The sequence below is a fragment of the Macaca mulatta genome, chromosome 9, assembly GCF_049350105.2.
Source record: "Macaca mulatta isolate MMU2019108-1 chromosome 9, T2T-MMU8v2.0, whole genome shotgun sequence".
Taxonomy (NCBI): Eukaryota; Metazoa; Chordata; class Mammalia; order Primates; family Cercopithecidae; genus Macaca; species Macaca mulatta.
Genome location: NC_133414.1, coordinates 111,641,259 through 111,653,340, shown reverse-complemented (window position 1 = coordinate 111,653,340; position 12,082 = coordinate 111,641,259). Strand labels below are relative to the sequence as shown.

Below are 12,082 nucleotides of genomic sequence, written 5' to 3'. Positions count from 1 at the left end.
TCAGTTTCCCTATCTGTGAAATGAGGTAATAGCCCACCCCTTGAGGCTCAGATGAGATCATGCATGGGAAAGTATCTAGAAAAAGCGCCAATCACCCACAGATGGTAGGAAATACTGTTGTATCCACCTCCATATAGGTAGGAGCAGCCAGAGATTAATCCCATCCCATTTAGCAAGTTCTAACAAGTTAAGGCAAAGGCTACCTTGAGAGAGTGTGCTAGTTACTAAGATGCTAACATACACTTCCCCTTGCCTCCAGCACTTAGTCACGGGTCATTCCCATCTAAACCAGAGCTAAAGTGGCCCGCGATGTGGTTTACACTTATTTCAAGAGTTGGGGAAAATGGTATAACTCCCAGATCAAAAGTCTCATCCCTGAGGAGTCAGAGCCACGGCCTCTCTGGGCCATCTGTTCCTGTTTTCTCAGAGTGAGCTCTGGCTTCTTCTGCAGCTGGGTCAAGAAGAAGCTTGTTGGCTGGGCACAGAGGCTCATGCCTGCAATCCCAGTACTTTGGGAGGCCGAGGCAAGTGCATCACTTGAGCTGAGGAGTTCCAGACTAGCCTGGGCAACATAAAATACAAAAAATACATAAAAATAGCGAGGCGTTGCCATAGCACATGCCTGTAGTCCCAGCTACTCAGGAGGCTGAGGTGGGAGGATCACTTGGGCCCCAGCGTTCGAGACTGCAGTGAGCTGTGATCATGCATGCCACTGCACTCTAGCCTGAGCAACAGAGCAAGACCTGGTTATCAAAAAAAAAAAAAAAAGAGAGAGAAGATAAAAAGAGGCTTATTAAACATGAAGATTCCAAGGGCCCCAGCACAGGGTCAAAGTCCAAAAGGGGTGGGGCTCAGGAATGTGCACAATTAGTAGCTCCCCATCCCAGGGATTCTGATTCACTCAGAAAGCCTGAGAACTTCAGATTCAGTCCAACCTCTGATTTACAACAGGGAAAGTGAGGCTCAAGTTTACAAAGCCATGAGTGCCCAAGTCAGAGACACAGAACCAGAACTCAGTTTATTTCTCAAACTCTCTCCTTTCTTTCTGTATCCTTCTTTCTCCTCACCTGCCTTTTCTCCTTCCTCCATCCCTTCCTTCCTTTCTTTCTCTCTTTATCTTCAGAACATAGACTTTTTTTCTTACCACAATACAGTCAGCACAGAGGTTCCAGGTCGTTGGACAGTTCTGCTCCACATGGTTATAATTCAGATGTCTTATTTGTATTTAAATATATTCTAGTTGTTTTTCTTTTAAAGTCATAACTATTAAAAATCAGCAAGGCTGGGCATGGTGGCTCACACCTGTAATCCCAGCACTTTGGGAGGCAGAGGCAGGTGGATCACCTGAGGTCAGGAGGTCACAACCAGCCTGGCGAACATGGTGAAACCCTGTTTCTACTAAAAATACAAAAAATTAGCTGGGCATGGTGGCAGGTGCCTGTAATCCCACCTACTTGGGAGGCTGAGGCAGGAGAATTGCTTGAACCTGGGAGGCGGAGGTTGCAGTGAGCTGAGATTGTGCCATTGCACTCCAGCCTGGGCAACAGAGTGAGACTGTCTCAAAAAAAAAAGTCAGCAACGAGGAAAGACAATTTGAAATATAATAATGAGAAGCCATAATTGTTTCATATACCAGCTGAAGCTAAGACATGTCAAGAGAGAAACAGCTCAGAATGTGAGGGTTCATCGAAAGGAATTTTATTTATTTTCTTTATATATATTTGTATATTAATAATATATTAATATATATATTATTTTTGGAGAAAGGGTTTTTCTCTGTCACCAAGGCTGGAATGTAGTGGCGCGATCTCAGCTCACTGCAACCTCTGCCTCCTGGGTTCAAGCCGTTCTTGTGCCTCAGCCTCCCGAGTAGCTGGGACTACAGGCATGCACTACCACACCTGGCTATTTTCTTGTATTTTTTGTAGAGATGGGGTTTCACCATGTTGGCCGGGCTGATTTTGAACTCCTGACCTCAAGTGATCCGCCTGCCTCAGCCTCCCAAAGTGCTGGGATTACAGGCATGAGCCACCCCATCCACCTGGAAAGGAATTTTATTCATTTGTTCATGCATACAGGCGTTCATTTATTCATCAAACTATCACCAAACATCTAGCAGCTGTGGTGCTGTGAATACAACAGCACGTACGCCAGGGCCCTACCTTTGACTGAAGTCACAACATCACTCTGGCTGAAAAAACTGAAACCATGAGTTAGTAAGGCATTGCTGGGGCCACAGGGGCCAGCAGCAGCCCCAGGGGAAAGAGAACACGGCCCCGCCCCACCATGTTAGCCCATCTGACGGTGACCCTCAGTCTCATCTTCCCTGACATTTGGATCTGCGGTCCAGACATCACATCATGTTTCTATTTGCAGACTGGGCATGTTCTTGCTTTGAAAGTAAAATCCAGAGTGGGGAAGGACGAAGACTTTTCTTCCCTCCCCGAGCCTCATTCCCCAGCATGCTGGGAATACCAGGGAGTTGATACAAGGTATCCCTCAACAGACTGCAGGCTGAGTAGGCCATGGAAAGCCAATAAATGTCATCTCTCTGGTCTTTAATAAGGTTTTCAGTGGGTTCTCACTTAAGTACTCCTTGAGGAACTTGAAAAATCTGGCTGAGCCGGGCGTGGTGGCTCACGCCTGTAATCCCAGCACTTTGGGAGCCGGAGACGGGCAGATCACAAGGTCAGGAGTTCGAGACCAGCCTGGCCAACATGGTGAAACCCCATCTCTACTAAAAATACAAAAAATTAGCCGGGTGGGGTGGCAGGTGCCTGTAATCCCAGCTACTCGGGAGGCTGAGGCAGGAGAATCACTCGAACCTCAGAGGCGGAGCTTGCAGTGAGCCGAGACTGCACCACTGCACTCCAGCCTGGGCAACAGAGCAAGACTCTGTCAAAAACAAACAAACAAACAAAAGATCTGGCTGAGTGTGAAAGTTTTATTAAGCAGGAAGTTGTGAACATTGGTGGTGCCATTTAGCACACCCCAAAATCATTCTTGACATTAATTTGCTTTGTTCTAGGTGGTCTTTTAGCTATCCTCATCTCTTTTCTCATCTCAATGACCCTTTAGAATCATATACTGTCCTTCAAAGGGACTTCTACAGCTTTGAGCAGGGTTGTAAACTGGGACTTGCGTAAAAACTGGGGTCAAGGAAGGTAAAACAAAATGAGTTAAGAAAACAAAGGCCACTTTATGTTCAAACTTAAATGTCTAAAACATAAAACCATTCTTAAATACATGCTAGTTGGGTATGTGGAGAATAAAATTTCCTTTTGAAAACAGACTTTGTCTTCTACGCTCAGTTCATTTGTACACCATAGCCAAGGCGTGGTCTTGGCAAAGGGAACTGCACCGTTACGCCAGATCAAGGAGCAGGAATTGCCTGGTGGGTTCACAGTGGGGAAAAGTCTCGGTGGCCTCTGTCCTCTGACAGTCAGCTCCACAAGCTCACAGCTGTCCACCGCAAGAGGCAGAAAAAAGCACTGAGAAAATAAGAGCTATCTGTATTGACAGCCACTGTTTGCTGTGTGTCTTTTAAGTGCAGAACACTCTGCGAAGAGGTTTTCATCATTCTCTCACTTGATTTCCCCCAAATTATGCAAGGGATATGTGATCATTCCCTACCTCAAAGATAATCTTGCTATGGTTACCCAGCTAAGGTGGGATTAAACTCAGCCCTCTCCCAACAAGCTCCAAAGCCTAAATCTTTTTCTTTTAAACCTCATCATAGAGAAGATAAATAGTAAGTACCCGTGCTGGTGATGGCATGAGCATGTCTCATGGTTTCCTACATTTATTAGTATTTTTTTTGAGATAGGGTCTTGCTCTCTTGCCCAGGCTGGAGTGCAATGGTACAATCATGGCTCACTACAGCCTCGGCCTCCTGGGCTCAGTCAATCCTCCTGCCTCAGCCTCCTGAGTAGCTGGGACTATAGGCGTGTGCCACCACAACTGGCTATTTTTTAAAAAATTTTTTATAGAGATAGGGTTTTGTCTTGTTGCCCAGGCTAGTCTTAAATTCCTTGGCTCCAGTGATCCTCTCACCTTGCCTTCCCATAGTGCTGGGATAGTGTGAGCCACTATGCCTGGCCTTATTAGTATATTTTGTCATTGAAAAATTATTTATTTTTAAAAATATACAAGTAGTACATGTTTAATACATTCTTATAAATGCAAAATAATTCAGAGTGAACAGAATGAAAAGTAAGAATTCTCCTTGACATTCCCTATAATTGCAAGTATACATGTAATGAAAAGTATATTGGAGGAAAAAAAAAATTTTTTTTTGAGACAGAGTCTTACTCTGTTGTCAAGGCAGCAGAACAGTGGTGTGATCTTGACTCACTCCAACCTCCATCTCCTGGGCTCAAGTGATCCTCCTGCCTTCCGAGTAGCTGGGACTACAGGCGTGTGCCACCATGCCTGACTAATTTTTTTGTATTTTGGATAGAGATGGGGTTTCACCATATTGCCCAGGGGCTGGTCTTGGACTCCTGACCTCAACTGATCTGTGGCCTGGAGGAAAATTTTTTTTTTTTTTTAGATGGAGGCTCAATCTTTTGCCCAGGCTGGAGTGAAGTGCTGTGATCACAGCTCACTGTAGCCTCGAACGCTCAACTTCAAGTGATCCTCACATCTCAGCCTCCCAAATAGCTGGGACTATAGGTGTGTGCCACCAGGCCCAGCTAATTTTTGTATTTTTTCTAGAGTCAGGGTTTCTCCATGTTGCCCAGGTTAGTCTCGAACTCCTGAGCTCAAGCAATCCTACCCACTTCAGCCTCCCAAAGTGCCAGGATTACAGGCATGAACCACTGCACCTGGCCTATCAAAATAATTTTTAAAAGGAGAAAAGTTCCTACAGTCTAATGAAACGATGGGGAGTAATTTAGAATATTACTTTTTGGTCTTGTTCCTGCACAGGTGTTTGTTGTGTGATAACACACCAGATGCATTTTGTATCCTGCTTTCCTCCAATTATGTTGTGAACCCCTTTCATGTCATCTGTCTGGTCTTCTTACCCCTCTGAGTTAATGGCTGGGCAATGGAGTTAATCGAGATCCAGAGTTTGTTTAATCTTTTCCCTTTTGCTGAACTTTTTTTTTTTTCACTTTTCTTTTTGAGACAGAGTCTTGCTCTGTCGCCCAGGCTGGAGTGCAGTGGTGCGAACTTGACTCATTGCAACCTCCGTCTGCCAGCTTCAAGTGATTCTCCTGCCTCAGCCCCTCAAGTAGCTGGGACTATAGGCACGCACCACCATGCCTGGCTAATGTTTGCATTTTTAGCAGAGACGGGGTTTCATCATCTTGGCCAGCCTGGTCTTGAACTACTGACTTCAGGCGATCTGCCCGCCTTGCCTCCCTGGGATTACAGGTGTGAGCCACCACACCTCCCTTTCGCTGAACATTTAGATTGTTTCTGATTATTTGCTATTATTTGATATAAATTTGATATATTATTTGATACAAATTATTTGATAAGTTGTGATTAAGTTCTCCATGCATTTTATTTCTTTTCCCTGGTTTGGATTTTTTTCCCTAGCATTCCCACAAGTGGAATTACTGGGTCAAAGGGTGTGAACATTCTTAAGGCTCTTGATCCACAGTTGTCAGACTGTTTTACAAAAAGATTGAACCAATTTTCATTATTTGGAAGCTTGCTACTTTCATGTGAAAAGTTCTGGGGCAAGACTTTGTTTAAGGCTTCTTCTGCAGCTGCTGCTTAGCTGAAATAATTGCATTTTACTTTTGCTGTTTCACAAGGCCCCTTTCAAAGTCTGTTGACAATGTCTGACCATCTGATTACTGGGTGGAAGATTTATATTGGTCTCCCTGTCTCTAGGCTCTTCCTGCCTTCAATCTGTTTTGCACCCGGCAGCCAGATGAATTCCTTCGGAAACATCACTTGCCTCATGTCACTCCCCTGCTCAGAGACTCGTAGTGGCTATTCCTCAAGTCCAAACTCCTCTACTAGGCCTTAAAGACCCTCTGTAATAGGCTCACCCGCTTTCCAATTCAATCTCATCTCCTGCTGCCCTCAGCAGAAACCTTCAGCGACTTCCCTCTAAGTCCCCACATTATGCCCCATCTGTGTTCTCTTTTGCTTATTTTTTCATCCACCTGGAAAGCTCCTCCTTCCTTTCTAGTTAGTCCAAATTTTCTGCTTTCAGGGTGGTTCAGTCCCACCCAGTCAGTGTGAGAATTCTGCAAACAGTAGCCAGGGAAAGCAGAAAAAGACTTGGAATCAGAAATGCAGAGAGGGGGAAACAAAGGAGGGAAAGCAGAGAGGGGTGCCATGCATGTCACCAGGGCCAGGAGGACGTGGGTGCACCATAGTAAGGGCATGGATGGACTGGCAACAGAGATCAGAACTAAGGCAAGGTTCTTTGTTATTGATGATATTTAGGCTGCTTCTAATGGTGAAGAGAGGATCTATGAGACAGTAGGATTGTGGGCCAGGGCTGACAAAATAATGAGGAAAATAATAATTATAGCATATTAGTTGTGATTAGCTTCACTTTGAGAAACTAAGACCTGAAAAATAATGGCTTAAATATGAGAAAAAGATTATATTTTATGAAAAGAAATCCTCAGGAAATTCAAGGCTGGAATGGCAGCTTCCTGCTCATCAAGGACCAAGCTCTTTAACTGTCTGCAGTGCCATCCACAGGCTGTGGTCCCCTCCTCATGATCCAAAAGAGCAGTTGGAGCACCAGACACCACTTCCAGAGTCCAGACCAATAAGAGGCAGAAGGATGATAGAGTGTATTCTGCATTTAGGGAGACTTCCTGGAAGTCCCGTGCAATATTTTTGCTCAGGACTCAATGGCCTCATGACACAGCTGCACCTAGCTGCAAGAAAGTTTCTACATCCAAAATAACAATCAGTGTTCTATTACTTAGAGAAAAAAGAGAATACATTTGGGGGTATGTGTCTACCAGTCTGCTATCATTTATTGAGGTAATTCATTTATATCTATTATCTCTTTTAATTTTTATACCAATTCTACAGGCTGGTCCACATAGGAAAGGAGAGAGCTGTAAGTCCAGAGCCTGGACTCCTTTTTTTTTTATTTTTACACTTTATGAAAAATTATTTTTCATGATACAAAACATAAAATAATTGATAAATGTCTTTTTGTTAACACACACATACACACACAAAGTTCACCTTTCTGAGATTGTCTTACGCTTAGATATTGTGCCATGTGGAACTCATTCAGGTCCCTCCTTTAATATATGTTCAGCTATATTTTTTGCTATACTGTAGGTTTTATCTGTGAGGAATATATTCGCCTTTCTCTATAGGTTGTAAAACAGAAGTAGTTCTCAATAAATAATACTGATGTGAGGGTCTAAAGGGAAAAAATAGTAATTTATTTTTAATGAGAATATCTAAGGTCAAACAGTTTTCACAAGTGAGTTAATTAAGAGTTGTGAATATGAAAGAGGGTAAGATGAAATTCTTCATTCCTCAATTTGTGCTTTGTATTGTTACTCCAGTTTTTCTATAAAACAAATGAATAAAAAAATTGCCACATTCAGGCTAGGTGTAGTGGCTCATGCCTATAATCCCAGTGCTTTGGGAGGCTGAGGCAGGAGGATCGTTTGAGACCAGGAGTTTGAGACCAGCCTGGGCAACACAGCGAGACTCCATTTCTACCAAAAATTGAAAAAAGAAATTAGCCAGGCATGGTGGTATGCACCTGCACTTCTAGCTGCTTAGGAGGCTGAGGCAGGAGGATCACTTGAGCCCAGGAGCTTGAGGCTGCAGTGAGCTCTGACTGAGTCACTGCACTACAGCTTGGGTGACAGAGTGAGACCCTGTCTCTTAATTTTAAAAAATTTTGCCACATGGAGAGGTTGGGTAGGTTTGGTAATGCTAATTGTGACTGGTATCTAATGCTAGGAAGCATGTACTCTTGGTGGAGTTGGACGAGTATCATAACCACGGTCAGAAAGGCAGGGTGAGGGTGAGGCAGGATGATGGCAGCAGAGGCTGTATTTGGTTAAAAAAGGAGAGCTGTTTAGAAAAGGGGGTTTTGGACTAATGTGGATTGCAGGCAGTGAAGGAAGTCTAGGGCAGACACTAGTTTAGAAAATACAGTGGGCATGGAAAAGGGATGTGGGGTGCCAACTGGAGTGGAAGAATTTACAGATAAGACAGTTTCAGCTTTGGACCACTGGGTACCCTCAGTACCTTCCAAGGCCAAATCTTACCTAAGGACAGCTGCTAAAGAATGATCAGGCCACAGTAACTGCCAACATCTTGCCATGTGCCCTGCCTTCTGTGACTGTGTGAGCCTAAGTCATCGGCATGCTGCAGGGAGGGGGTTTCTGTACTCTGGAAAAATGACCAAGGTTGGGTGTTGCAGAGGGAGGGAATCTGGAAAAAAACACCGGGAAAGACTAGTTCCTAGAAGGTGAGCACCCAAGGGCAAGCCAGGTTAGTTTTGCTCCATGCCATATTTCCATGCCAAGTACTGTGTCTGGCCCACACTCTATGAAGGTATGTTGAAGAATGAATGAAAGACTGTGGCCCCAAGGTCACAAGCTGAGAAGTATTCATAAGCACCTTCCTGCTGGCCCTTTAAGATAACCAGTTGAGAATGTCAGGAAACACTGTATGGGCAGCAGCCCTGGACTATTCTCTGCCTATTTTATAAGGGCAACAGGGCCAAAGCCAGGGACTGGTTATGGCAGCGTGGTGAGTCCCTGGTATAGGAGGTATAGGATCTGGGGACTTAAATGGCAAAGACAAAGAAGTCATAGGGATTGAATAAGGGGTGGACTTTGTCCTTTCTGTGTCTCTTTTTGCCCTCTTCTCACCATTTGGGAGCCCTTACTATGTACCGGGGCTTGTCCTAAAGAGGTATACATGCATTGTTGCATTAACCTAATACGCCTTTTATCATTTCCATTTTTCAGACGAAGAACCTGGAAGTAAAAGAGGTTAAGGGGCCAGGCACAGGGGTTCATGCCAGTAATCCCAGCACTTTGGGAGGCTGAGGTGGGTGGATCTCTTGTGGTCAGGAGTCCAAGACTAGCCTGGCCAACATGGCAAAACCCCGTCTCTACTAAAATACACACACACACACACACACACACACACACACAAATTAGCTAGCCATGGTAGTGGGCGCCTGTAATCCCAGCTACTCGGGAGGCTGAGGCAGGAGAATGGCTTGAACCCAGAGGCGGAGGTCACAGTGAGCTGAGATTACACCATTGCACTCCAGCCTGGGTGACAGAGCGAGACTCCGTCTCAAAAAAAAAGAAAGAGGTTAAGGAACTGGCACAAGGTGTGACAGCTCTGAAGTGGGAAAGCAGGATGTGAGCCCAGCTCTCCCAACCCTGAGCCCCCTCTTAACTACTCTACTCCCACCTCTATCTGCTCTGTTTCTGCTGTTCTCACTCACTCGGTCACAAAACATATTTTGCTTTTCTGTCTACCTAATATTTTATTTTGAAATAATTTCAGTAGAACAGAAAGTTTGTAAAAACAGTATGAAAAATCCCCATATACCCCTCATCCACATTCCCCACAGGTTGGCATTTTACTGCTGGGAGTAAATATTGATTACAATTTCTGACTACATTTTATATTCCCTTGGACTTACATCTTCATTTGTTTTTCACCCGCCACAGCGCCTTGCCGAGGGCAAGGAGAAGTGACGTGGCCCTGGCTGGTGGGCTGCAGGCTCCACTCACCACGCAGGAACCCCGAGCTACCGACACAGCTGTGCCAATTGCCAGCATTCCCCCAAAGCACAAGAGGGTCATCCAGTAACTTGCCTCATGGGAAGGCTTCTGAGGAATGTCCCAGACACCTGGCCTTACAAGATTCATTAGCTACAAAAGAGATCTGAACAAGGGGAACATTAGCCATGGCAGGCCCTCAGAATAACTCCACCTCTTCCTCTCTTGTGCTGTCAACTCAGGGCAGAAAGGTCACTGTGACCCTACTATGTGTCAGGTGCTGGAGGAAATGGTAATATTATCAATGATGCTGCCTCTATTAGAAAAAACGAGGTGGCTGACTAGAAAAGATAAGAGTGTTGGTAGGAATTTCCCCACCAATAGTCAATCAGGGACCCTCATGTGGGGAAAACACCTCACAAGTATTTTGGAAACAAAAATTGGGAGAGAGGGAGGGAGGCAGGGAGGGAGGCAGGGACAAGTTCTCGCATGAAAACAAGGCAATCCAGCTCTGTTTCCTGCCTCGTGCTGGTGGTCTTTGGAAGGGGTGGGGTAGGGCTCCGGGGGAAGGAGGCCCTGTTAGGTGTGGCCCGGAAAGCAAGGGGCAGAACACTGCCGTGCTAAGGGCGGAACCCAGCCGCAACACAGGGAGAGCCCTAGTTCAGCCCCCAAGCAAATCTACAGACTGCCGAGAAGAAGCGGGGATTTGGCTAATGCTTTGGGGATGATATTTGCATTCACTGAAGAGGAGAGAGCCGATGGAGGTTGAGGAAGAGGCTCTGCACCTCCAGGATCAGTTATTGTGCCTGAAAGTCTTCCAGGTCCTCTTTCCTTGCAATGTTGTGTGTGCCTCCCTCATGGCCAGTTTTGGCCTATAGACTTTGACTCACCTGAAAAGCCCCAGTGGAGACCTGCGGAGGCTCTCAAGTTGGACAGATCTGGATTCAGGTCCACAACTCTGCTATTAACTAGCCGGGTGACCACGCAGCCTCTCCCAGCTTCAGTTCCTCATCACTTTCATGAGTTTGAGGCAATGATTAAAGGGGGTTATGCATGGAACGTGCTCTGCATGGCCCCAGGCAGGTGATCCTCCTTCTGACTTCTCAGGCTAAATTTCTCTCCACCTGCCTGCCCTGGAGCTCTGATACACTGGCAACCAGCGTGCTGCTCTCTCCTCCCCCATCTTTTCCAGGGGATGGTGAAGACAGCTCTCAACCAAGGAGCCCGAAGATCTGGGCTTGACTCCTTGTTCTGCCACTAAAGAACACTGTGACCTTGGACAAGTCACTTACGCTCTCGAGCTCCAGGTCCCCCACTTGCAAAATGGAAATTAGACCCACCTGAAATGAGAAACAGTAGGGAAGAGCTGTGTTAAAGCAGCTTATGAGAGTCAGCTGTTTTGTAACCCGTCCCCCACTCCTCTACTCATTCCTCTCCTTCACCCTCCTCCCACCAAACCCAACAAAGGTGGAGAGAGCACTGGTCAGGGAGTTAGGAACTCCGAGCTCGGGTCCCAGTCCCATCATCAATTCTGGGTCCTTAGGCAAATCGTAATCCTCCCAGAGCCTCAGTTTCTTCATGCATAAACTCAAGTGTTTGAACAGAATACCTTTCGTGGCCTCTTCCACTGTGAAGTTCCACACAGGCATTGTTGAAGGGGTCAGGAGTTTATTTTCTGACAGGAATACGGTTGAGCTTTGAAGACGTCACTGCCTCTGTTCTCAGATATGCTCTTGCTGCATTCTATTAATATGGCTGGGATCATGCACTTCTCAGTCATGTGTGAGCCTGAGGGTGTCTCCAATACTCGGTTTAGGATAATTAGTCTTTTTGACCCTTAGCAGGGGAAATGTCTCCAGTTGGGGGGAAATGAAGTTGTCAAACATAGTCCTTAAGGAGAGGAAGATTTATAGGAGATCACATACAAAAACGCAGGAATTAAACAAACAAACAGGGAAAGAGCACTTAAAAGCTCAGACCAAACAATATATATCGCACGCTATGTTTAGCAGGTCAACCAGTGGTCCTCGCTCTCCCCAAGCACCACCCAGGCATAACAAGCCTGGACAATTGTTCATCTTCCAAGAAGCCCTTCCCAGAAACCATAGGGTTGCAGGAAGGTAAAGCCTATGATTTCATCAAGGGGAAGAAACAGCAGTGGCCAGTCCATTCCCTTGGAGACTATTTTATTTTTCTAACTTGTTTTTCTGTAGCCCAAGATTTGGGCCCTGCACTCTCTTGTACGCTCATGGCACCCCTGTTTCCTGACTATCCCCATGACACTGCTCCTCCTCGTGTCCCTCCAGCACCACTCCTCCACTTGGTCTTTTTGCAGGATCCCAATAAAATACAGAACAAACAGTTAAATTTTTCCTTTC

The 12,082-nt window shown here is 45.6% G+C and overlaps 1 long non-coding RNA gene across 1 annotated transcript in view; it reads right to left on the bottom strand.

Moving 5' to 3' along the window:
• LOC144331251 (uncharacterized) overlaps positions 1-12,082 on the bottom strand; it is a 56,910-nt gene that overhangs the window by 5,234 nt on the left and 39,594 nt on the right. Inside the window, exon 2 of the long non-coding RNA XR_013398247.1 lies at positions 11,314-11,594. This is a non-coding gene — a long non-coding RNA (uncharacterized LOC144331251). The remainder of the gene's footprint in view (positions 1-11,313; positions 11,595-12,082) is intronic.